This window comes from Myotis brandtii, unplaced genomic scaffold (assembly GCF_000412655.1).
Source record: "Myotis brandtii unplaced genomic scaffold, ASM41265v1 scaffold167, whole genome shotgun sequence".
Classification (NCBI taxonomy): domain Eukaryota; kingdom Metazoa; phylum Chordata; class Mammalia; order Chiroptera; family Vespertilionidae; genus Myotis; species Myotis brandtii.
In genome coordinates this window covers 237,534-261,955 of record NW_005356128.1, presented here as the reverse complement: position 1 = coordinate 261,955, position 24,422 = coordinate 237,534, and the positions used below count along the sequence as shown (strand labels likewise).

At 37.6% G+C, this 24,422-nt stretch overlaps 1 protein-coding gene and 1 long non-coding RNA gene across 2 annotated transcripts in view; both read left to right on the top strand.

The window, feature by feature from the left end:
- LHFP (lipoma HMGIC fusion partner) overlaps positions 1–24,422 on the top strand; it is a 237,253-nt gene that overhangs the window by 53,726 nt on the left and 159,105 nt on the right. The window lies entirely within an intron of this gene.
- On the top strand, positions 385–23,123 carry LOC106725491. The gene is made up of 3 exons (XR_001361380.1): positions 385–473; positions 5,328–5,331; positions 23,103–23,123. It is a non-coding gene; the product is annotated as an uncharacterized LOC106725491 (long non-coding RNA).

The following is a 24,422-nucleotide window of genomic DNA, read 5'->3' as shown; positions in this document are numbered from 1 at the left end:
AATAAGCATATGTAAACTGAATTTCTTATTCATAAAATCAAAATAAGTAGAGTCAGAGTTAGCTAGTAGCTTTATTATTGTGACTAGAAATGTGGTTACTGCATTACCACTTTTGATTATTAAAAATGTTTAAAATGTTGTATATAACCACTTCAGTTATAAAAATGCATTAACAAACTATGTATATGGAGTCGTTATGATTGTGACAAACCACTGATAACACAGGTTCGGTGGGTAGGTGAACAGTAGTATATCACTCCAATAACAAATTCAAAGCCATAAAACTAATGAATATTTTTCTAATGGGAAATGTAAGTTTTTTTTAATACTCACCTGAGAATATTTTTTCCATTGCTTTCCGGAGAAAGTAGAAAGGAGGGATGGAGGGAGAAGGAGAGAGAGAGAGAAACATCCATGTGAGAGAGACACATGGATTAGTTGCCTCCCAAACCTGCCCTGACTGGGCCTGGGAAGTAAACCCATGATCCTTCAATGTGCGGGCCGATACTCTAACCATTTAGAAACACTGGCCAGGGTGGAAATGTAGGTGTGCTTTTTTTAAAATTTTTTATTTGTTTTTTTTGCTAAAAGTATTACAAAGGGTATTACATATGTGTCCTTTTTTTCCCCCCGCCCTTGACAATCCCCTTAGGTGTGCTTTTTAAAAAAAAATTAATATCAGGTTTATTGAGGTTTATTCACTTGCAGGAAATTCATTCTGCTTAGCTATTGCATGAGTTTGGACAAATACATACAGTTGTGTAACCTCTATTACAATCAAGATGCACAATTCCATCATCCCCCAAAAGTTTTCTTAAGCCCTTTTTAGTTCTTCCACCCTTTCCAGCCCCTGACAAAAACTAATCTATTTTCGGTGCTTATAGTTTTGTCTTTTGCAGAATGCCATATACATGGAATCTTAAAATTCATAACTTTTTTTGAGATAAATTCACATACCACATAATTTATCCATTTAAAGTGTACAATTCAGTGGTTTTTAGTATACTCACAAAATTGTGCAACTAGCATCACAATTCATTTTAGAACATTTTTATTACTCCTAGAAGATCCCCAATACTCATTAGTGGCCACTCCCCATTTCCCCCCAACTTTCCCAGTCTTAGAGAACCACTAATCTACTTTCTGTGTCTAATGTAGCCTTTTCAATCTGGCTTCTTTCACTTGACATAATGCATTTGCGATTCACCAATTGTTGCATACAATAGTACTTTATTTCGTTTTATTGCTAAGTAGTGTGCCATTTTATAGACTATAGAGCTATTAGATTTTGGAATTAATATATGCCAGTTGAACAACATTTCCTTTTTTTTCTTTTCAGTTTTAATGATTATGAATAGAGTTACTATAAACATTTGCCTAAAAGTTTTGTGTGAACATTAAGTTTTCATTTCTCTTGAGTAAGTGCCTAGGAATCAGATTGCTGGATTGTATGGTTCCTAACTTTATAAGCCAAACTATTCTCCAAAGAAACAGTACTATTTTGCATTCCCACCAACAGTGTAAGAGAATTCTAGTTGCTCTGCATTCTTGCCAACATATTTATAGTGTTTCATGTACACTAGAGGAGAGTGTATATTTTTGTGTTTGGGGATGATAAGCTCTGTAATGTCAAATGTGAGCTAATGTGTTTTTATAGCCAATATTTCCTTATTTTCTGTTTGGATTATCTGTCCATTGCTGTCAATGGGGTATTTATGTCTCCTACTATTATTGTGTTTTTGTCCGTTTCTCCCTTTTGTTTTGTTAGTAGTTGCTTTGTATATTTTGGTGCTCCAAGATTGCATTGTGTTGACCTCTTTATCATTGTAAAATGTCCATCTTTATGTCTTGTTACCTTTGTTATCTTGAAATATATTTTGTCAGATATAAGCACGGCTATAGCACTTTTCTCTGGATGACTTTTGCTTGGAGTATCCTTTTTACCCCTTCATTGTGAGTCCATATCTGTCCTTGTAGCTGAGATGGGTCTCCTGAAGGCAGTATATGGTTGGGTTTTGTTTTTTGGTTCATCCTGCTCCTCTGTGCCTTTGGATTGGTGAATTCAGTCTATTTACATTTAGAGTGATTATTGATATACCAGGGTTTTCCATAGCCATTTTATCTTTTGTGTTTTGGTAGCTTTATGTCTCCATTGTTTCTTTCTTTTTTATTTTTTGTTAATCCTCACCTGAGGATATTTTTTCCCATTGATTTTTAGAGAGAGTGGAAGGGAGGGAGGTAGGCAGAGGGGAACGGACAGAGAGAGAGACAGACAGAGAGAGAAAGACACCAATGTGAGACACATTGATTTGGTTGCCTCCCTCACACCTTACGACTGGGCCAGGGAATGAACCTGCAACCCAGGTACATGCCCTTCTCTGGGAATCAAACCCACAATCCTTTGGTGCACGGACCAACACTCTAAACACCTGCTATGGATCCATTGTTTCTTTTTGCTTGTGTTTCTGTCTGTTATTTTAGTTTAGTGGGATTCTATGATTTCTTTCTTCTGTTTCCTCTTTTTCAGTGTCATGTGTTGCAGGTTTAGATTTTGTGTGTGTGTGCTTACCACTAGGTTTATGCAGAAGAAAGTTTCATACATACGATCATCCTTTTTTCTCCTGATTGCATCTTATCTCCTTTTACCTGTGCAAGTCAGGCCTTTTCCTTCTCCTTTTTTATGTTTTTGTTGTCACAAATTATTCCTTTTTATGTTCTAAGTTCATTTCCAAATTGTAGTAAATATTGTCTTCCTTTTGAAAAACTATTATTTCTTTTAACCTTTATGTTATATAAGTGTTTATATTTAAGTGTTTGATATTCTATTCTGTACAAGGGTTGCAATTTCCTGTTTCTGTCTGTCTTACTCATATGTTTGTATTCTTTCATCTTTTTGTTCCAGGAAGAAGAGCATCCTTCAGTATTTCTTGTTTGGTGGTATCAATCCCCTTAGCTTCTGTATGAACAGATCACATTTTAAGAAACATTGGATCTGGATTAAGGTTGATCTCTAGAGGCGGTCACTTACGGATGACCAGCTGGGTTATCTGCCTCAGTTTTCTTATTTGTAATTTCATCATGAGATTTCACAGCCTAATGGCTAATATTTATTGAGGTCTTACTATGGACTGGGCATTCTTTAGTTATTTTATGTATATTATTTAGATATGTTAGTTTTTTAAAGGTTTGCCAAACTTCATAAAGTAAATACTATTATTATTCCTATTGCTGAGGTGATGGAAATGAAAGAAGGTGGTAATTTGCCGAGGATCCTGGAGCTAGTGAGTAGATTCATACCTATCTGTTGCCACACAACTTCAGAGTTACTTACTGACTGCATGCTTTACTGTTCTCGAGGATGTGAAAGTGATGCATTTTAGGAACTGAAAGAATACTGTGTGGCTGGAGAGAAGGTGGCAGGTGAATGAGCCAATACAACTAGGATCCCTTCTCTTTGTATTTATTCTGTTAGATTTTTTTTGCCATTTACTTGTGTTTGCGTCTTATTCATTTTTAGTAATTTTGTTTTGAAAATAAATTAAATTTGTTATTAATGTGCTTATTTGTAATACATCTATTGGTGTTATTCATTAAATAATCTTCCAGGTAATTAGTCAAACGAGTATAATGCAAACAGTAATGAAAAAATACTTCTAACTTTTTGGACTCTAATAATTTTTAGCATATAGGTCATTCCTTAGGATTTTTGTATTAATAGTTTTATTTTAGTATAATTCCTTTTACCATCATCTTATAATATTTTTTGCCTTTCAAGTATGAATTATTAATGTTAGTTTATTATTTTAAAGGAAAGGATCAATCTCATTCAATGTAGTCTGAGAAGGTTTCTGTTTATTTTAGTTGAACTATTTTTGCTGGCCATTATTACTTCCCTAATCATTACCCAATGAAGGGACCAAATGCACTTGCAGAAGTATCACTTTGAGCACCCTGTATTCTTAAGGAAGAGTTTAGTGAAGAAAAACAGTAACTGCATCATTAGATTCTCTCTCATCTTAGGCCTCTGGGTTTTGGTTCCTCCTTTTAGATTTCACCAGTTCATTTTTGTCACTCACAAACAGCCAAAGCAGCTTAAACTTTTATGAGGTGGAAAGGTGCCTAATGGTCCAATTACCTTCATAGAAGTTTCTAGAACTATGAAGCATCACATAGTGGCAAAACATACTAGCCAAAGCTGACTGCAAAATAAATTCTTTCTCACTGAGAGAGCCAAAACAATTTTTCTTTAAATTTTACTGCTTTTTCCCCCCCTTTCTTTTGGTAGCTTCCACTTAATTGTTCAAGTTTTCAAGTAACACAAACATTATTTCCTTTCATTTCCTTCTGATCCCAAATAATGCTAGTTAAGTAGTCTATTTCCAGTTAGAAATGTTACTTCCCTTGCCTACTTATATAAAAGTCTGGGATAATTTTTCAAGTGGTTCAAATGTAAAAGAAACAATACAGTGGAATTATTAAAGAAGACTATAAATTTTTTTGTATATCATAAGCATTTTAAAATATATATTTTATTGATTTTTTTTACAGAGAGGAAGGGAGAGGGATAGAGAGTTAGAAACATCGATGAGAGAGAAACATTGATCAGCTGCCTCCTGCACACCACCTACTGGGGATGTGACCGCAACCAAAGTACATGCCCTTGACTGGAATCGAACCTGGGACCTTTCAGTCCGCAGGCCAACTCTCTATCCACTGAGCCAAACCAGTTAGGGCTATCATAAGCATTTTAAGAGTCTTTTTTGACATGCAGATATGTTTGAGGCATTTCACCAGGATATTGTTTTTCTGATGTATGCTAATTGGCATTGTGCAATTTTAGAACTGAACAGTTTAGCACCTTTATTTTAGGCTATAACCACAGTTTACTGAGACCTGAGGAGCCTGTTACTTGGCATGGTTATAGCATAGCAAAGCTGGAACCACTAAAGTTCATATCTCTGAACTCCTAATCCAGCACCATTTGTACTTATTTCTCATAAATACTCTTCTCTGAGCTGAGGAGATGATTTCAGTAAATATTGAGTCTATAGGGGCCACATGTCACTAGTCTTACATAGAAGAAAAAAGCAGAGCATCAAAGGCAGTGATTACAACTAAGTAAAAGCAACCTCAGAGTCTTCTCAGGAGACCCCAGGAAAGTCATTCATTAATAAACAACTATTAGTTGATTACTTATTATGTACCAGCACCACTGTAGACAATGGGATAGAGGTGGAAGAGACACATGTGTGCCAAGCAAAAACAGAACACAAAGTGTATTGGGATAGAAGGTTTTAGATTGAGAGAACATATTGGACAAAGATCAGCAAAGTACTAGGCAAGAACTGGCATGCTTTCCCTGCTACACAGAAAACTCTTCAAAAACAAGAGGCACTGAATGGGTAAACAAAATGTGGTAAATATGTACAATGGAATATTTTGCCATTATAAAAAGAAATTTAATTCTGATACATGCTACAGCATGGATGAATCCTGAAAACATTATGCTAAGCCAGACACAGAAGGACAAATATTATGTGATTCCACTTATATGAGGAACAAGGATTAGGAAATTCATAGAGACAGAAAATAGAACACAGGTTACCAGGAGCGGGAAGGAGTGAGTAATGGGAAGTTACTATTCAATAAGTACAGAGTTTTTGTTTGGACTGATTTAAAAATTTTTCTGGAAATGGATAGTTGTGATGGTTGCATAGCATTGTGTACTTAATACTACTGAATAGTACACATAAAAATTGTTAAATTATATATTTCACGCTAGGTGTATTTCACCACATACACACAAAAAAACTTTGGAGGCTGCCTTATTCATCATTATAACCCATTCCCTAGCACTTATCACAGAGCGGGCTCAAGTATTTATTGAACTGAATTGACTCAAGTGCCAAAGAAGGAACTCAAGACAGAATTGGGATATACATCATGTTGGGGGTGGCAAACAATTGGAGACTTCAGCTCATGCAGACAGAATGGATTCCCACAGTAAGAAAAGAAGGCTTCCTAGAGCTTTGAGGTCTGGCATCATGACAGTTGGAGTGGCTTGTTACACAGTCAGGGGTGGAGCCTAGACTGGTGGCGGGTTCAGAGAAAGCACAATGAAGTGGCCAGTCAAGCAGGAAAGACATTTTGCTCTGTGTGTGTGTATGTTCATATTGTTATTATCCATTCAGTATTTCATTCTTACTAAATGGTGAAACTAGACACCATACTACTTGAAACATCAAAGAGCATTGTAAGCCATGTTTTCAGAAGAATGCATCCTATATTAGTTTGGATTCGTTCTGCTGCTGCTTCAGTTTTTCAACACATATATACATACATACATACAGGGTCCCAAAAATGTATATACACATTTTGAATAATTATAAAGGCAATGTTTATTAAAATATATTTCTTTTTCAAAATTGAGCTATCAGCTGTTAAAGAGTGCATACACTTTTTAACACCCTGTATGTATGTATGTATATGTGCATATATATACTTACATATATATACTTATAGATATACTAGAGGTCCGATGCACGAAATTTGTGCAAGAGTAGGCCTTCCTTCCCCTGGCTGCCAACACTGGCTTCCCTCTGACACCCGGGACCCGGGCTTCCCTCGCAGTCCTGACTTCGTCCAGAAGGTGGTCTGGAAGGACATCTGGTCTAATTAGCATATTATGCTTTTATTATTATAGATATTTATATGTATTACAGCTCAAACATACTATGTAAATATCACTTAACTACCATCCAAGTGAAGATACAGAATATTTTATGTTTTTAGCACTCCAGGAGGTGTCCCAATCCCTCCTTTCAGTCAACCTTTCCATTCACTCCCATGTTAACCTGTTCCACACATTTTAAATGAGCGTCTACTCGGTGTCAGGCACTGTTCTAGGCACTGGAGCAGATACAAAGATGAATAAGATGATCCCTCCTCTCTAGCAGATCAGAGCTCAGAGATAGAAATAAGCATATAAATAAAAATGTGCATAACTACTCTAATAATTATAAAGGACAGTGAGAGTAAAGGGAGATAATTCATGTGAGCTGGAGTAGTTAGAAAAGACTGTGCATAAGAGAGGAGAGTTTATTTTAGTTGGATCTTGAGGGATAATAAATAGGATTTTCAGAGGCAGAGCTCAAGATGAGGCCTCCAGGTAAGGAGAACACTAGGAGTTAAGACTCAGAGGCAGGAGTAAGGGTTGCAGTGGCTTATGGAGGGACTGAAATCTTGTGTGAGTGCATAATTAATGATATAATGGCAACCTTTGGAGATGCCTGAACACCAGAATAATGAAACATGCCTGTAGAATTTAATTTTATTTTTTCTGTCTGAAAATTTTCATAAAGAGCAAATATGAAAAAATTGCAGGATTTGATTTATATTCAAGCTATGTCTTTACAGCCACAAAAACCAAACTACCTTTATTAAGAGTGATTTATTTTCTTAGCAGGATAGGGAGATGGAGGGTGCTCTTAGGAAACTATTGGGTTGGTCAGAGGCAGCTTAAGTTTCCATGCTGTGACCCCTGATGGTTTTCATTAGTAAAATCTGCTAAATTACTGGAGAAATAAACCTTTATTAATCTTGTCAGATTTACTCATCTTGTAGAGAAAGTATACTTCTAGTATTTTCTCAGCAACAGAGTACTTGCTAAGTATTAGCTATTCTTGTTTTACTTTGAACTTCTACTCAGAACTGAAATGAGTATATTAGTTTCTCTCCCTGTTCGTTTGTGTTCTAATGAGAAAAAAAAATTAGAAATGCATTTGTTTCTACTCTGGTAAACTGTCTTTTATCTAAGTTAATAAAGAAAAAGGGTTATCCCAAATTAGCTAAATAGAAGTTTGACAATTTAAAACAATTTGAGAGGTGTGTAATTTTATTATTTCCCTATTAAAACTTTTTTTTCAACTTTTAGATAAGTATTATATAATGGAAGTCTATTTATGGGAGGATACAACTATTTTGTAATTGTGATATTAATTGCTAACCCCCAAACTCCCACAATGGGTTGAAAACTCATCATATGAAGGAGATCACATATATCCCTGATGATCATATTTCCCATCAAAAAATCCTATCTGCTAGGTTAGGGCAGAGATAAATCTTGCCTCCTGTCAACAAATTTACATAAATCTTTAGGCTACAAATTGTAAAAATACAATAGTATTTCTAGTAATATGTATTATTTCCTGGGTGAGTATATTTAAAAGTAGGTTATTTTAAAAATAACATGTTTCTATAAACAACTTTCTAATTGTTTCAAATTTCTAAAAATAATTTATTTTTATAACATCATTTAAAGTAACTTCTTTTTATATCATTTCTGGAGAGTTTAAATTAAAAATCACAAAATAATACATAGAAGTAATAAGAAGACTCTAATGTGATTTTTTTTTACGAGCCTCCTACTTTACTGCCCAATTTGAGCCATAATGTATATTACCATAAAAAAATGTAGTTCTATATATAGCTTTGTATTTTATTTCAATTACTTTTATGACCTTGAATCTTGGCAGGAGTTCCACTCCACCCTTTCTCCCTCATTTCCAAATAATTTATCAGCTATCTTAACCCCATAGTTTTCTTCCCTAAAAATTTAAATCATGATTTCTTATTAATAAAGCATCTGTATACCATGAATTTTCCCTAAGTTTTTTATTCATCATTTCTATGAAATTCTTTTAGAGACTAAGTCTATTCAAATTTCATGCCAACCATATTCTATCATGGAAAGTTTATTACATGCAGGTTAACTGGTAGAGCATAAAATTGAATAGACTAAAAGTTTCCATTATACAAGGTGGGACAAAAGTAAGCTTACAGTTGTTCATATGGAAAATAATACAATAATTAATAAATATAGTAATGATACAAGAATAAACTGTTTTGCATACTCACAACTGTAAACCTACTTTTGCTATGCCCTGTATGTAAACTTTTAATAAGCAGTCTGAACCAATGGTGAAACTTAATCCTCTAAATATTTTATCCTACTTCTATATTTCTACTGCAATCTTGAAGAGAAATCTGAGTTTGTGGGGATCATTCCTTCAAGATTGCTCACTTATGAGCATCCAGACAGACAGACACATTTGTTTTAATTGAACATGTACCTACTTGGTAATAGGTCCTGACCTCATCTATTTCGTGTGCAGGTGGATTGAGTCCACTGAGAGTAGTTTACCCAGACCCATTGGGAGCCTCCCAGCCAACTTGGCACATGGATGCACATTGTGAATGAAAATACTGACTTGCTGAGTAACCAGTGTCCTGAGAACCTAAAAGAGTGATTTGTTTGGTTACAGTGGTGTAGTGAGGTGACTTTTCCATTTTTCTTCAAAAGCTTCTCAAGTGCTAATCAGTTTCAGAACCAGAGATCCCTGGTGCATTTGGGACAGAAGAGCCTTTTCAGGATTGAATATTCTTCTTATATACTTATTTTGCTTTATAGTACATTGATTTTTTAAATATAAAATCTCTGCGTCACATGATGGAGAAAAGACTAGCTGTATAGTGTAGGAAAACACTTGGCAGCTATTACATTCTCAAAGTGAATAGGAACCATATGCTGCTACTGTTCTAAATGCAAAGGAAAAAAGAATCGAAAGGATAAGGTAATACCCAGCTGGTGTGGCTCAGTGGTTGAGCATCGACCTATGAACCAGGATGATTCTCTCTCATCATTGATGATTCTGACTCTCTCTCCCTCTCCCTTCCTCTCTGAAATCAATGGAAATATATTTTTTAAAAAGATAAGGTATGCCATATTGTATATTGTGGCCAAAGATTATATTTGTTATGAGCCCAGCATCTATTTTTAAATGAAGAGGTATATTGGGGCCTGCAAACTATGCCCTGTATGCACCTTTTTTTTGTAAATAAAGTTTTATTGAAACATAGTCATGCACATTCATTTACATATTGTCTGTGGTTGTCGCCTTGCTACAATGGTAAAGTTGAGTAAATGCAAGAGAGTTCATTGGTTCCATGGGGGCTAAAATATTTACTGTCTTGCTCTTTACAGAAAAGATTTGCCAATCCATGGGTAAATGACTAAATAAAATTTTATGTAGAGATATTTTAATGTAAATCACAGATATCTACACATTCCACCTTTAATTTCTTAAGTTGAGTAATTTTTCCTAACAAAATTATTATACCTAACAAAATTAATAGCTATTCCTCAATGTAATTAGATACATTACATAAACATTTCAGTTCACATAAAAACTTCTGAATTGTTTTCAAAATGTAATTTACAATTGGTTTGTCCAAGCCAGAAGCCAATCTGGTACTATGCATCCGATGTTTGTGTCTCTCAAGTCTCCTTAACTCAAGATATGTCCCCTTTTTCATGACACTGACTTTCTGAAAAAGCCAGGTCATTTGTCCTGTAGGATGTCTCACTTTCTGGAATATATCTGATTGCTTTTGATTGGTATCATCCAGTAAGTTCCTCTGTGCCCTGGATTTACTGTAAACTGGCCATTAGATTTCAACTGAATTCATGTTAAACATGATTGTCAAGAAATCATGAGAAGTGATCCTCAAATCTGCAGATTTGTGCTACCAGTGTTTTAGTGGCACTAAGATCGACCAAGTTATTTTAAAAATAAGAAAAATGGCATCTAAAAAGTAAAAATATAATGCAAGAAGTAAAGACTTAGGAAAGGAACTTGCAACCTGACATTGATTTCCTGGTCTCTGTACTGTTCCAGGCTGCTCCTCAGCATGGTAACCTGACCTTGACTCTCCATTGTTTTTTAAGTGGTTTTGTCCTTAGATCATATTCTAACTCAATGAAGTTTTGTAGTAATGGTTTAGTAAAATTGGCCTAGACCTGTTTTACTGATAATTGTATTTTGAGTTTGGGTTTTGAGTTACTGAGAGTTTTGCTTTTGTTGTATTCCTTTCTTTGTTGTTAAGTGAACTAATATGAGAAAAAAAGAAACAAAATGATAAAGATTGTAAAGAATGATAATAACGTGAAGGAAACTGAAAGAAGTTGTGATTCAGATTTAGTTAAATTTAAGCTGTAAATTAATAATTGCATTTAAGTTATTATAGCCATTTAAAATTTTGAGTAGGTTTATATGTATATAGAGAGAGACATCAATATGAGAGAGAAACATTGATCAGTTGCCTCCCATACTTGCCCTGAGTGGGAATTGAACCCACCACTCTGAGTGTATGGGGTGACACTCCAACCAACTGAGCTACCTGGCCAGGGCTGAATGGATTTTTAAAGCATTCAAATTTCCTAGTGTGGAAGGTTGCAGAGGCTTTTTCTCTGGCATGAAATAAACTGTAAGGATAAATCTGTCTGACGTAGACACTCTGGAACATGTGCCCTTTGAAGATGGACTTTTATCATGTTGGTCTGAGTTTCTATTTTGCCTTATAACTGTTATTTCTTTGGTTCATGAGCTTATGTTTTACAGCCTAGGTATAATTTCTTGTGCATTTTAGCTAAAATTATGTAGAATTGTTTGGTGTGTATATTTAAGATTGTGAACTTATAACGGTCAGTGACCTAACCTGTCCCATTATTTTCAGGCAGGAATGTGTGTATGGCTTTTGCAGAAGGAGGGATAGAGTGAGAAGTGGGAAGACACTACAGAGAACAGTGAATGAACTTAAAAAATTCCTCAAGGTTTAAGGATCCCATCAGTAGGAAAACAGTTAATCAAAATGACAGGTGCAGAGGTACAAGTCTGTTGAAGTCATACTGAACAGCCTTGTAATTATGTCTGAGTTTCTCTTCAATCTTGAATGTACCAGTATTAGAATAAGTACAGAGAGGAGATAGCTAGGGCTCAGGAGTTGACAAAGAATCATGCTTCATTGTTTTAGGAAAATAATTGCCTAAAAAGAAACTGCCTATCACCTGCTGATGAAGTCTTATGTAAATCAGAACTGGATTCATTACTAACTGACTCATTATAATATAAGTTTAAGTAGAATTTTAACTGCATTCTGCTGGTCAGACATGCAGGAGATCTGTGTTAGGAGGAAAGATCCTGGTGAATGATAAAAGGAGAGGGATTAGGAGGAGGTGGAGAGAGCTGCTAGAGCAGGCTCTAGGTATGGCACCTGGGAATTGAGAGAAGGCAGGAAGAAGGTTTTATGGGAACAGCTTTAGATTTCAGTGCATTTCTGAGCTCTCAGCTAGGTCAGTGGGGAGTCCTCAAGTACCAATTGCCCATTAGAAGAGTCCCAAGTGGGGCAGGAATGACTAACTCTAATAGCAGGGCTTAGCCATTGGCTGGGAGAACATTGGGGGAGGCATGACTTTGGCATTAGTGCAGAAGATGTGGTGAGTGGCATCCATTCTGTTGACCCTGCTTCTCTCTTGAAGGGAGATCTGAGTGGTGAAACTCCATGGCTGCCAAAGCCAGCATTGTCTATGAAAGCAACTTCTATCAATACACATCCCATCTCCCTCCCAACCTTCCCCCCACCTCTCCATCACTTCCCTCCCCTCCACCTCCCCACCTCCCTCTCCGTCTTTTTAAAAAAATATATTTTATTGATTTTTTACAGAGAGGAAGGGCGAGGGATAGAGAGTTAGAAACATCGATTCCCTCCCCGTCTTTATTCTTGGTTTCCATGCCTTCATAGCCATCGCTTGGCTGCATAATTAAATTTAACAAAGAGAATGACACTCTGCAATGTATATTTCTTTAACATTTTAGAGATTGCCCCATGGGAAAATGTTTTGATAGTTCAATTTTATTACTTGCTGCTTGTGAACTTAGGACTGTGACCTGATAAATGGTAGATCTTTTGCCAACTAGATAATGAAAAAGACACTTAACGTATAAAGAGAATGGTGATATTACCATAACTAATTTTTCCTTTTCTACATAGTGTCAAGCAGAATGGCTGAAGTAGGTAATCAATAAATGGTTTGTGAATGGTTGAGAAGGGTTATTCTGATCTCTACTTACTTGAGTTATTTATTTAGATTGCAGATGGTCTCTGTCTAACCCCAGACCCCTTCTTTGTTACGTACCAAGCTTAATTGTTCACTGTAAAAACCAAAACAGGCAATTATGACTCTCAAAGGAAGAGTAAAATCACAGCAGAAGAAAAGTGTTTTTGTCTCTAACAAATCTTCAATTTAATTTATTTGCTTTAATTTAGGTACAAAATGTAACAGCACACATATCTCTGAAGGTCAACTTCAACCAAATAAAAGTTGGTACCTAGTAAAACAGAATGTGGACACTACCCCTGAATCCACAGAGCAACCCAACCAAGTGCCTGAAATTACCTTATAAAGACCTTGCTTCCCTATTAATATAGCTAAAAATATCTACCCTTCTGCTCTTTTGAATTTTTATTTAAATTTCTTCCAGCAAGAGATATATTTTTTATTTTACAATGCCAGCCAAATTTTTAAAGGAAAACAAGTGATCATTGGGGTAACACAGCTGCTCTGCTGTTTTGAGCTCCGGCAAAAAAGAATTCTTGTTTCATTTATTAAATTTTTTGTGTTAGAAATGTCTATGACATGAAATGAAACTAGTTAGTATCAAGTTGGTTATAGAGATATTTTCCATGCTACTTTTCAGGCCACTTGTATTCATGAGTTATAGATTTAGTATCCAGTTCCAATGTAAAGGAGGGGTTCCCCCACACCAACAAGTAATTCTCTGACATCAGCTGGGTGTCTTGCAATTCAACTCAATTCTAGCACTATCTATCCAGAGATAGCATCAGATTCTACAGGTTAAGAGCTGCCTTCCACTTCAGATGCCATTTGTAAGTTTAGGTTGTTATTCGTGTTTCTGACTAAATGGCTATAAATCAGAGGTTCCCATGACCCCCTTAGGTTTGACTAATTTGCTAGAGTGGCTCAGAGAACTCAGAAAAACTGTTTATTCACTAGATCACTGGTTTATTACAAAGGATATTAAAGGATAGGTATCAACAACAGATGAAGAGATACATAGGGCAAGGTCTGAACAAAAGAGCTTTTGTTTCTGTGGAGACAAGGGTCAGCTAAAACAAGGAAGCATTCCGGTTCCCCAACCTGGAAGCTCTCTGAAGCCCCTCCTTTAGGGTTTTTATGGAGGCTTTATTACATAGGCATGATTGATTAAGTCATTGACCACTGGTGATTGATTCAATCTCCAGCCCCTCTTCCCTCCCTGAAGGAAATCAGGGGATGGGACTAAAAGTTCCACCCTTCTTGTCATGTTGATTCCCTTAGCAACCAGCCCCTATCAGTAGGTGCTTTCTTTTTTTTTTTTTAATATATTTTATTGATTTTTTACAGAGAGGAAGGGAGAGAGATAGAGTTAGAAACATCAATGAGAGAGAAACATCGATTCAGCTGCCTCCTGCACACTCCCCACTGGGGATGTGCCCGCAACCAAGATACATGCCCTTGACCGGAATCGAACCTGGGACCCTTCAGTCCGCAGGCCGACGCTCCATCCACGGAGCCAAACCAGTTAGAGCAGTAGGTGCTTTCTAAGAGTCACCTCATTTGAGAATATCTGAGTACTTCCTACCATTGTGTAGGTTGTCTTTACATTTTGTTGATGGTTTCCTTTTCTGTGCAAAAGTTTTTTAGTTTGATGTAGTCCCTTTTGTTTATGTTTTATTTTGTTGCCCTTTTCCTAGGAGACATAAAAAAAAAATACTACTATGGAAGGAGGCAGAAGGGCATCGGGAAGCAGCCTGGGGGACATACTTGTGAGACAGGTACTAAGTAGGACAATTTGTAAACCCTCCTCAAGAGGACTCAAAAAAAGGAATGAATGAAGGAAGGACGGAAGGAAGGAAGGAAGGAAGGAAGGAAGGTAAAAGTCATCTCATTAACATAAACTCAGTTGTGGTGCAAAGGGTCTTGTTATGAATAACTAGAGGCCCAGTGCACGAAAGCATGCATGGGTAGGGTTCCTAGGCCTAGCCTGTGATCAAGGCCAACTTCTGCCTGCTTGCCAGTCCCCAGTCCCACCCTGCCACCACCCACCCCAGTTCCCCATAGTTCCCCATTCGCCACCCAGTGATCGGAGCCTGTGGGCCGAGAGGAGGGACCAAGAGGTCTGCCTTCTACCTGCTTGCCAGTCCCCAGTCCCACCCTGCCACCACACCCACCCCGGTTCCCCATGGTTCCCCGTTGGCCATCCAGCGATCGGAGCCTGCGGGCTGGGTGGAGGGATTGAGAGGTGGTCAGTGCATCTCATAGCGACTGGTCAGTTGGTCATTTGGGTCATTATACTATTATGGTCGCTGGCCTTTTATTATATAGGATGACACCCATTTTACCCTATAGCTCTGAAGTAATTTTAGAACCTGAGAATAGGAGACCAAATATAACAGAGGATGCTCCCATTGCTCTTATTGCTCAGAGAATTGCAAGGCTTTGGGGAACTGTGAGTCAGAAACCATGGATGAAGACTAAAATACACATTTATTATAAATCATAATATCATAACATCTAAAAACAACAACAAAAAAGTAGGGGATGATTTGAAGACAGTAAGTGTGAAAAGTAGTGGGTCAAATAACTGTAACCAGTTTCTTCAGAGCTTGTAATGCAAACTAATAACATTAATTAATCTGCCAGTGGGAGGGTATAGTGTGCAATATTTTCCAATATTATTTAATTATGGATCTCTTTCTTTGCAACATTTATTAATGTTTTGTGGAACTGGTATTCTTCTGAAACATAGCTTGGAATTACAGTGTTACAACTGTCTTGTATTTTATTGTTTGCCATTAAAGATGATTATAATCTCATCCACTTTGGGTTGATTAAAACTTTTACTCCTAGAAAGAAGCCATGTTTATTTATTTTTAAGGTCTGGAGGAGATTACATTTGGTCCCATGGGCTACAAATATGGTACAAGTAAAAATATTAGTATTTCTCTTCATTAAAGAAAATGTTATAAGTTTGAATATATGAAAAAATATGTTGTTATAATACACCGTTTTACCTGCTTTATATTACTTGGGTCATTATAAGATTTTATTAACAAAAATGGTGATGCTGCAACAAAAATAATGAAAAACCATTGTTTGTGTGAGTAGAGCAGTGGTGATTGAAAAACATCAATCAGGGCTGTATTGTGGACCGCATGAATTTCTATTTAATTGGGTAAGTACTGGGAGCCATTGAGTAGGCAAGAGTAGGATTAGTGTTATCCTTTAAGGAGAATAATCTGACATCGGAATGAAAAATGGTTTGAGCTGAGAAAATATCAGAGGGAATCTGTATTATCAGTCAGAAATCCACTGCAACCATCTATGGGAGAGGGACAAAGAGGAGATGGTTTAGGGGTAATTTTCAAAATTTCTGTTTCACAGTCCTACTGTTGGCATTATATTTTGTATAGAGTTGTCATGTGGACTTTTAGAAACATAAACCAATAACAAAAGGTGAAAAAGTAGAAGCATACGACTACACCTAAAATATAAAAGCCGTATCTGTTTTCACAGTTGCCTTTTGACAGCTGTTGATGAAGTGCATCAAATGGTTCTTCACAGTCTTAGCCTAAGTCACCTATCTTTTGTCTCAGAGTTCTCCTTTCTTAGGTGTACTTGTGGCAAAAGGGTTGAATTACAAAATTATGTTCTGCAACATGTTTTTTCAGCACAAGTTATTTCCTCTTTAGTTGAATTTTCCTTGTTCTTATTGTGATGTTTGAACTTCTCTGTTAGGGGATTTGCAGATCCTACATTTTTATTTCTAATTGTATATGCTTGCTTCAGTCCACAAAAATGCTTTGACTTGAGTTGTCTGGAATCTTAACAGAGCCTCAAGGACATGTTAATTTAAAATAACCCCTTCCATTTAATATAGTGTGCTCTCATTTTTTTTGTTGTTTAAAATTTTTATATAAAGGAAGAAAATGCAAGCACAGCTGTGTATTCAGAGACAATGAGATTCATTAATTCTCATTTGCATAAATGACATTTCTACCAGTGCAGCTTCTTTTTCTATTACAAACTAGATGCAATCTATCCAGAAAAAAAAAAAAATGTTTCCTAATAGTCTGTCACTAGTGTATGGTTTGTGTCTAGATAATTTTTAATACTTGTTCTGACAATAAACTGTCCTCATACAGATCATTGGGAAAAAGCTAGACAAATACCATATGATCTCACTTATATGTGGAATCCAATGAACAAAGTAAACTGATGAACAAAATAGAAACAAAGCCCTGAAAACATGGAACAGATTGATGGCTGTCAGAGGGAAGGAGGGGGGCGGGGAGGGAGGACTGAATGAAAAAAGATGAAGGGATTAGCCAAAGAACATCCTATATAATAAAGAGGTAATATGCAAATTTACCATCACTACAACACAAAAGATGGCCGCCCCCATGTGGTCAAAGATGGCTTGCAGGGGAGGGAAGTTGGGGGGACCAGGCCTGCAGGGGAGGGCAGTTAGGGGTGACCGGGCCGGCAGGGGAGGGCAGTTGGGGATGACCAGGCCTGAAGGGGAGAGCAGTTGGGGGTGACCGGGCCAGCAAGGGAGGGCAGTTGGGGGGGCCAGGCCTGCAGGAGAGGGAAGTTAGGGGCAACCAGGCCAGCAGGGGAGGGCAGTTGGGGGCGACGGGGCTAGCACGGGAGGGCAGTTGGGGGCAATTGGGCTGGCAGGAGAGCAGTTAGGCATTGATCAGGCTGGCAGGGGAGTGGTTAGGGGGTGATCAGGCTGGCAGGCAGAAGTGGTTAGGGGCAATCAGGCAGGCAGGCAGGCGAGTGGTTGGGAGCCAGCAATCCTGGATTGTGACTAAATGGGCAGTTGGACATCCCTCAAGGGGTCCCAGATTGGAGAGGGTGCAGGCTGGGCCCTCTAGTATATAGATAACCCATAGACACAGTCAATAGTGTGGTGATGGCCAGAGGGAAGGGGGTTGGGAGCTGGGTGGAGGTGGGCAAATGAGGGGAAAATGGGAAATATCTACAATAGTGGCAACAATAAAAAAAAAAGAAAGAACAAAAGAAAAATCTATAGTTTGTCCATTAGCTATAATACATAATTCTGGCATGAGTTTAACTTGCCAATAGTTACTCTATGAAAGGCTGAGGCAGTTAAATGTATATTGCTTGTGATACTGTCCTAATCTATAGGCAGCAGGAGGCAGTGCTTTCAGGAGTTTCTGCTTGATTCTGTAACCAACACTGTAATTTTGACAGAGGTTTTTTAAGGAGGCTTCTTTGACTCTGTTGAAATGAAGTTGAGAGTTTGAACTTTCACTGCAAATTTTAGGCTTTTTTCCATGTGTGCTTCCCTAGGTTCAGTTGCAGGTATGCAGTATCATTCATTTGCCTTGTCAGGACTTCCATTTACCCAGTTCTTGGTGTGAGGAGACACTATTCATATATGATATAAAGTGCATGGTGCCCTTTGGATTTGTGGGATTTGATGACACTGATCCAATTATCCACATTGATAACTTTCCAGTGGGATAAGTTCAAGTTCTTAAACACTGGCAGTACAATGCTCCACAGTGCCCATCCCTGCCCCTCCAGGCACTTCTCTTCCTATAATCTCCCTGCCCACTTACAGTTCTCAGAGAGGAATGTGGCTTTTCGAAGGTCTCCATGCCTTCGTATACTCTCCTTTAATAATGGTTTTACCATTTTATGTTCACCTAAAGAAATCTGACTCATTCATTCATTAATTCAATAGTTATTTATTGAGCACCTCCTATGTATTATGCTAAGCACATAGAATATACTCAATTATAGCTTTAAATTGGATAAATTAATCTTTGGAAAAGCCTCAGCATAAAATTACCTCTTATAAAACTTTCTTCTTCTTGGCATTTTATGCACAATTAAAAAATTTTTTTTCACTTTGTTTTCATTTACATTGTGTTGTGGTTGCTTGTTTTATCTGTGTATTTTCTTCCTCTGGACCATAAGTACTTTGAGTACAGATCTTATTTTTTATTTGTTTCCCAACAAATACCTCAATAAATTTGAAAGAGCAAAAGTTAGAGTAGAATAGACTGAATTCCAATTCCACCTCTTACTAGCTTGGCAAGTTAATTAACTTCTTAAAAACTGAATTCCTCATTTGTGTATTGGAGATAAGAACATGTAATTTAATTAATTAAACAAGGTTTATTTGTTTTCACTGTGTCCTTAGACTTTAAATGAGAACATGTTTGTACATTTCCAGTACAAATGCCTGGAAATGCCTTCCACACTGGGTATGAACATTCTGAAGTGTCCACAGTGGTAGTTTTCTTCTTCCCCCTTTCCTGTGACTTCGAGCATAGTAGGAACTAATGAATGTCTGTTGAACAAATGGATAAAGCACACAGGGTTTCTATCATTAAATATGTTTAGATGGAATGGAGGGAATTGGCATGAATTTTATATTTCTTGGTAGTGGCATCTCTGCTGATGGGGTGCTGCATAACAATAACCATATCTTCCAGCTGTCTTAAACAAAAACTAACTGGCCCTGCCTTAACCATCTTTCTTTCTTTTGGCAGAAAAGAGTAATTATTTAAAAATTTAGTCATATCTTTTTCCTTCCAAAGACTCTAAGGAACACTATAAATAACTTTATTATTCATTTTGTGTTAATTCTTTTTGCCAAACATGAAAAATATATTTAGAGGGAATTCCTGGAAAAATATCTGGGGACCTAAAATAATAATCATGGTTTTATTTTAAGCTTGTCCACAGGGGTGTCAAGTTGAAGAATTATTGCCCAGATGTACAGGAAGTAGCTCATAAATTCTGTTTCTCACTGTTTTATCTTCCCTACAATGGAAATAATTTTTAATATCATAGACAGAAATGGGAAAATTCCACTCTTATTTGTAAAGGTTAAACTATGGTGACTGAACATTGACAGGGACACTCTCAGTGGCTGGCTTCTGGGAGAGTGAGATGCTCTATACTGTAGAGTTGGTAGCCTGGCATCCAGGATCTACCAGATGTTGCTGGGCCTGTTCCTCTTTGGCATCTCCAAACTGCTGTTTGAGGCCCTAAAAGGTGATCATGGTACCTGATTAAAAGTTCTTTGATTTCCCATTTTAAGTCGAACTTCTTCAATATTCAGAGGCCTAGTTCCCTTTAATTAGAGGGGAGGAGAAGGATTTGTAATTTGAGTAGGGAGTGGTAAGCAATCCCATGAAGAAGCAGATTCAGCCCGGTTGGGGGTACAGGGCAGCACTAGGGGACATTAGTGAGTGCAGAGCTGACCTGGACTCTGAGGCCCAGAGTGGGGAATGTGCCAAATTGTCCTTCTGTCTAAGTTCTGGCTTGATTCACAATGTGGATCACTAGATACTTTTTCTTACCCTCAACAAAAGCCAAAATGGTGGGTTCTCTCTTTGTAGGGTCATCTCAAGAGGAAGAAGATGATATTCTGTATGATTTAGAACTAGACTATGAGCTACCATATATGTACAAAGTAGGAAACAGATCAGATATAAACTTGTATTTTCTACCTTAAAGTTTTATGACTGCAAATCTTATTTCTAATGGAAGCAACTGTGGGTTCTTAAATCTGTAATTCTAACAACTTGATTGAACTCCTGCCATGTGCAGGGAAGTTTTTGGGATGTAAATAAAGAGAAGTATGAACGTATGTCCCTGTTCTACTGGGTTTATAACCTGTTTGGGAAGGCAAAAAGAAACGTTAAAGGTAAGTCACAAGAGCACAGGAAAATAGCAACTACATAACTAGAAGCAGCCTCAGTTCGATACTGACACTGGGAAGTTTTTGGATTTAGAGTAAAACGTGAAAGCTGAAATAGTCTATTCTGACCACAGAACATTAAATGGTTTCTGCTCCTGGGAGCATAGTGTCATCTTTTGAAACTGACCTCAACTAGGTAGGTCCAAATCTAGCAGCACAAATCTGTCACAGGAAAGAAAGAAGAACTAATCTCAGATATATCTTCAGCTGCTCAAGGAGCATTGTCTTTTTATTTTTTTTAAAATATATTTTATTGATTTTTTACAGTGAAGAAGGGAGAGGGATAGAGAGTCAGAAACATCGATGAGAGAGATCGATCAGCTGCCTCCTGCACGCCCCCCAGTGGGGATGTGCCCACAACCAAGATACATGTCCTTGACTGGAATCGAACCTGGGACCCTTCAGTCCGCAGGCCTATGCTCTATCCACTGAGCCATACCGGTTCGGCAAGATTTTCTTTTTAACAAGATTATTTTTAGTGTCTGTCTGTTTAGTGATATGATAACGCATGCATTTATTTCGAACCAATATAAAGATAATACTATGAAATGATAGTAGAGGAAGGCAAGAGACTTCATTGTAAGTAGCAGAACTTGGTTTTATCCATGATGCTGCATTTATTAAGGGTTAGTTCCTGTCAGATAACATTGTTTCTTTGGGATTGGTCAGAACCATTCCTTCCTACATCCACTGAGTTTTAAATAAAATGAGAAGTTGTTACTACATATTAGTAAACTTGAGACTTTTCATGAGGATTATGCTTTTACTGTGTTGATTATGCCTTTTGTGTGAATGGTATACTGGTTTCTATCATACAATTATGAATATTTCCTAATGGGTCAGCTTAAGAAGAGATAAAGGTTTTTAATACATAATCTGACTTTTGGAAACATGTATGGCTTGGCCATTCTTATTTTTTTGTCATTGTTCTTCACTGTCAAAGTGCATAAAGAAGATGCAAGGTTACTTAGGCACTTAAGTAACATTTACCAGTCACTCTCCCTTTCTAGTGGCTGAATGCTATTTAAATTAAACCTTGAGAGTTTAATCTGGAATTAGTGAATAACATTAAATTTACTGAAGCTGGACACGAAGGTTAAAGATGATATTAAATGCAGAAATGCAATACTATGACACAAGATGTTCTCAGGAAATTATTTTATCATCTCCTTTCAATTCAGAACTATGCCACAATGCTTTTCACTTTTGAAACCCAAGTGTTAAAAAGACAATACCCTTTCAGACTTGTGGGAGCTCCCTTGTAGGTAACTAACTGCTTTTCTTTTGCTGCTTTTAATTCTTTCTTTGTCTTTAATTTTGTATTTTAATTTTGATGTGTCTTGGTGTGGGCCTTTTTGTGTTCATCTTGTTTGGGGCTTTCTGGACTTGTATGTCTATTTCCTTCACCAGGTTAGGGAAGTATTATGTCATTATTTTTTCAAATAGGTTTTCAATTTTTTGCTCTCTCTCTCATCTCCCACATGATGTGAATGTTGGTACACTTGAAGTTGTCCCAGAGGCTCCATACACTATCTTCACTTTTTTGGATTCTTTTTGCTGTTCTGATTGGGTGTATTTGCTTCCTTACATTCCCAAGCGCTGATTTGATTCTCAGCTTCATCTACTCTACTGTTGTTTCCCGGTAAATTAGTCTTCATTTCAGTTAGTGTATCCTTCCCGCTGGTTCTGTAAGGGTGGTCTCAGAAAAGGAACAGTGGCCTCTGCCACCATTTCTTTCAGGTAGAAAGCTGTCCTACGCCAGCTCTTGTCCTGATGCCAGACAATTTAATTCATCACCATATGTCCTTGGTTCCTTTCAAGCTGCTACTCCAGCACTTGAACACAGAGGGAGTAAGTATGAGTAAGTCCATGCACAGGCCCTTTAAGAGGAATTGCCTGGGACTCCAGCAATTCTGTTTTCCTCCACCTCAACTTCTTCTGGTTTTTACAGTCAGAAGTTATGGGGACCTTGCCCTAACCGGTTTGGCTCAGTGGATAGAGTGTCGGCCTGCAGACTGAAAGGTCCCAGGTTCGATTCTAGTCAAGGGCATGTCTTGGTTGCGGGCACATCCCCAGTAGGGAGTGTGCAGGAGGCAGCTGATCAATGTTTCTCTCTCATTGATGTTTCTAACTCTCTATCCCTCTCCCTTCCTCTCTGTAAAAAAAAAAAAATCAATTATATATATTTATTTATGGGGACTTCTCTTTTTGGCTCTGGAACCCTGGGTTCTGAGGCCTGGTGTAGGGTTCCACAGGGGGAACCTCTGCAGCTGAGATATCCTTCCTAATTTTAAATATGTTTTCATTATTGATTTTAGAGAGAGGGGAAGGGAAGGGGAGAGAGAGAAACATCAACATCAATCGCTGCCTCCTGCACTTCCCCACCTGGGGATGAAGCCTGAAACTCAGGTATGTGCCCTGACCAAGAATCAAACCAGCAACATCTTGGTGCATGGGTCAACACTCAACCACAAGCCATACCGGCCAGGCTTCCTCCCCATTTTAAACTGCCACATGTGGACATGCCTGTTCCACATCTTCAACCCTCCTCCCAGTCTTGTAGATTCTTCTTTAAATCCCTCGGTGTAGGACTTCCACTCAGCTAGATTTCAGGAGGTTCTGAAAGATTGTTGTTCTATAGTTTAGTTGTAATTTTGATGTGTTTGTAGGAAAATTCAACTACTGTGTTTACCTACACAACCATCTTGACCAGAAGTTCCAGATTTTCTTCTTTTTTACAGTATTATAGTATTCAGGTGTGTAATGTATTGCAGCTTTTAAAAAAAATATATTTTATTGATTTTTTACGTAGAGGAAGGGAGAGGGATAGTCAGAAACATCAATGAGAGAGAAACATTGATCAGCTGCCTCCTGCACACTCCCTACTGGGGATGTGCCCGCAACCAAGGTACATGCCCTTGACCGGAATCGAACCTGGGACCCTTGAGTCCGCAGGCTGACGCTCTATCCACTCAGCCAAACCGGTTAGGCTATTGCAGCTTTTTTATCTACTCATCTACTGGTGGGCACTTGGGCTGTTTCAGATTTTGATAATTGTAAATAATGCTGTAATGAACATAGTGGTGCAAATATTATTCCAAATTAGTGTTTCAGGCTTCTTAGGATATATTCCAAGAAGTGGGATCGCTGGGTCAAAAGGCAGTTCCATTTTTAATTTTTTGAGAAAACTCCATACTGTTTTTCACAGTGGCTGCACCAGTATGCATTCCCACCAGCAGTGCACTAGGGTTCCCTTTTCTCCACATCCTCACCAGCACTTGTTGTTTGTTGATTTATTGATGATAGCCATTCTGGCAGATGTAAAGCGATATCTCATTATGATATTTTAAATTTATTGTTGACAGTATTACAGATGTTCCTCATTCCTCACCTCCTTTGTCCCCCTCCACCAAGCCCCCACCACAGGCCTTCCCTATGCTATTATTTGTGTCCATGGGTTATGAATATATGGATATATGTTATTTGGTTAATCTCTTCCTGTCCCCTCCACCACCTCCACTTTGAGATCTGTCATTCTGTTGTATGCATCTATGCCTCTGGACCTATTTTGTTCATCAGGGTTTTTTGTTCATTAAATTTCAAATATAAGTGAGATCATGTGATATTCTTATTTCGCTTAGCATAATAATCTCTAGGTCCATCCATGCTGTCACAAGAGGTAAGACCTCCTTCTTTTTTACAGCCATGTAGTATTTC